Here is a 3340-nt window from a genome sequence, read left to right on the forward strand (position 1 = left end):
CTGGAGAACTAATCAACAAATTCAGCAAATTTTCAAGGTACAACAACATAAAGAAAACAGTTGCATTTCTATACACCAATGGCAAAACATCTCAAAAAGAGACAAATAAAAATCCTATTCACAATAACATAAAACAAAATAAAATACACAGGAATATATTTAACCAAGAGAATGAAAATATCTGTACAATGAAGACTACAATATTTTGATGATAAAAATTGAAGAAGACACAAACAAGTGGAAAGATATACCACGTTCATGAACTGGAAGGATTAATATTGTTAAAATGTACTACCCAAAGCCATCTGTAGATTCAATGCAATGCCTATTACATTTCCAGTGACATTTTCACAGAAATAGAAAAAACAATCCTAAAATCTGTATGGAACCACAAAAGACCCCAAATAACCAAAGCAATCCTGAGAAAGAAGAACAAAGTTAGAGGCATCACATTTTCTGACTTCAAACTATACTACAAAGCTTTAGTAATCAAAACAGTGCAGCATTGGCATAAAAATAAACACACAGACAAATGGAACAGAATAAAGAGCCCAGAAATAAACCCACACTTAGATGGTCAACTAATATTTGACAAGGGAAACAAGACACTGGAGAAAGGATAGTCACTTCAACAAATGGTGTTGGGAAAACTACATAACCACATGCAGAAATATGAAATTGGACCCTTATCTTATATCATTCATGAAAATTAACTCATACTGAATTAAACACTTAAACGTAAGACTTAAAACCATAAACTCCAGGAAGAAAACATAGGGAAAAATTATTTGACATTGGTCTTAGTAATGATTTTTTGGATACGACATCAAAAGCAAAAATCAACAAGTGGGACTATATCAAACTAAAATGCTTCTGCACAGCAAAATAAACCATCAACAATATGAAAAGGCAACCTACAGAATTGGGTAAAATACTTGCAAACTGTATATCTGATAAGGGGTCAATATCCAAAATATATAAGGCACAGATACAATTCAATGACAGAAAAACAAATAGTACACTTAAAAAATGGGTAAAGGAACTGAATAGACATTTTTCCAAAGAAGACATACAAATGGCCAATAGGTATATGAAAAGGTGATCAATATCACTAATCATTGGGGAAATTTGGGTCAAAACCATGATGAGATATTACTTCATACCTGTTACAATGGTTATCATCAAAATATGAGATACCTGTTGGTGAGGATGTGGAGAAAAGGAAACACTTGTGCACCCTTGGTGGGAATGTAAATTGGGTCAGCCACTATGCAAAACAGTATGAAACTTCTTCAAAAAATTAAAAATAGAAGACTTTAGCATCATAACAGAGTGAACTCTCCCTATAAACTTTCCCCTCTAAGATACAAGGAAGAGGCCACTCATATTCCAATGGGACACACACAACACAAAAGACATCTGAGAGACACATGCAGCCATATGTTGGAAGGTGGTGGTGCTGGAGCTGCCCTCTAAGGAAGTGGAACGGAGTAAGAGAAATCTTCTCTTCCTCCCAAAGTACAATGACCCAGGGAAATTGGGGGGGAGGAGATGGAGGAGGGAAAGGCCCTCCCTGGGAACACTACCACACTCCAAGGTCCCTCACATCGAGGGCAAAGCCTCACACAGAGGTGGCTGGCTATCATGGGGATGTCTTCATTAAGCTAACACCCCAGGAAAGCAGATAGTGAGGGCAGAGTGAAAAGTCCTTGAGATCACAGAGGAGGAATAAAGTGCCCCTCCCTCCTTCCTGGCACTGCAGTTCAACAGCAGGGAACTGAGCCATGGGTCATGGTGGGCTCAGAATATGCAGCTCTTGACCCTACCCAATGGCAGAAGGTGGAAGTGACAATTAAATATTACTATAATGGAGAAGCACAAATCCACTCTGTCTAGCAGTATGAAAAAAATATATTAAATCTCCACACCAGAAGGAAAATGACAAGTATCCAGAAATCAACCCTGAACCCACAGAAATATAAATGACAGAGAATTCAAAATAACTATCATAAAAAACTCAAGTTACAAGAAAATGCAGATAGACTGTTCAATGAATTCAGGAGCTACTTCACAAAAGAGATTGAAGCTATAAAGAAGAACCAATCAGACATATTGGAGATGAAAAACATAATTAATGAGATAAAGAAGAATCTGGATTCCCTAAACAATAGAGCTGGTATTATGGAGGAACAAATCAGCAATATTGAGGACAGAAATATAGAAATGCTTCAGATGGAGGAGGAGAGAGAACTAAGGCTAAAAATAAATGAAGAAAGTCTCCAAGAAATATCCGACTCACTTAGGAAATGCAACATAAGGATTATAGATATTCCAGAGGGAGAAGAGAAGGAGAATGGAGGAGAAAGTTTGTTCAAAGAAATAATAGTGGAGAACTTCCCAAACCAGGGGAAAGAGCTTGAAATGTAAGTGAAAGAATCCAATACATCTCCTAACTATATCAATGTAAAAAGATCTAGTGCAAGGCATAAAGTAGTGAAGCTGGCAAAAGCCAATGACTAAGAAAGAATACTAAGGGCAGCAATGCAGAAGAAAATAACTTAGGAAACTATCAGGCTTTCAGTGGATTTCTCAGCAGAAGTCTTACAGGCTAGGAGAGAGTGGAATGATCTATTCAAATCTCTGAAAGACAAAAACTCTCAGCTAAGAATACTCTATCTGGTGAAAATATCCTTTAGATATGGTGGACAAATAAAAACATTCCCAGATAAACAAAAGCTAAGAGAGTTCATCAACACAAGACCCCCCAAAACGAAATCCTGAAGAAAGCCCTCATACCTGAAAAAAAAAGATGAAAAGGGTTATAAAGACTGAGTAAGGAGATAAATAGGAAGACCAAATCAGAAAACTGTAGCTATCCATCAGAACATGTTAGTGAAACTCAAGTATAACGTTAAGGATAAAGGGAAGGAAAACACCAAAAATAAATATAATCTTGTCATTTTAACCACAAACTCACAACACAAGATAGAATAAGATCTTACAAAAGCAACTTAGGAGGGGAAGAGGAAAGGGATGAAATCAGCTTAGTCTAAGGAAATAAGAGGTTATCAGAAAATGGACTATCTCATCTAGAAGATTTTTCAGACAAAACTCATAGTAACCACTAAACAAATAAGTAGAACAGAGACACAAATAATAAATAATGAGAAAACTAAGAAAAGCAGCACAGAAAACTAGCTAATTGAATTGGAAGTCCAAAATACACAGAACGAGAAACAAAGGAAATGCAGGAGAACCAGAAAACAAATGATAAAATGGCAGCATTAAGCCCTGATATGTCAATAATCACTCTAAATGTAAAGGGATTGAATTCTCAAAT

This window comes from Equus caballus, chromosome 14 (assembly GCF_041296265.1).
Source record: "Equus caballus isolate H_3958 breed thoroughbred chromosome 14, TB-T2T, whole genome shotgun sequence".
NCBI lineage: Eukaryota > Metazoa > Chordata > Mammalia > Perissodactyla > Equidae > Equus > Equus caballus.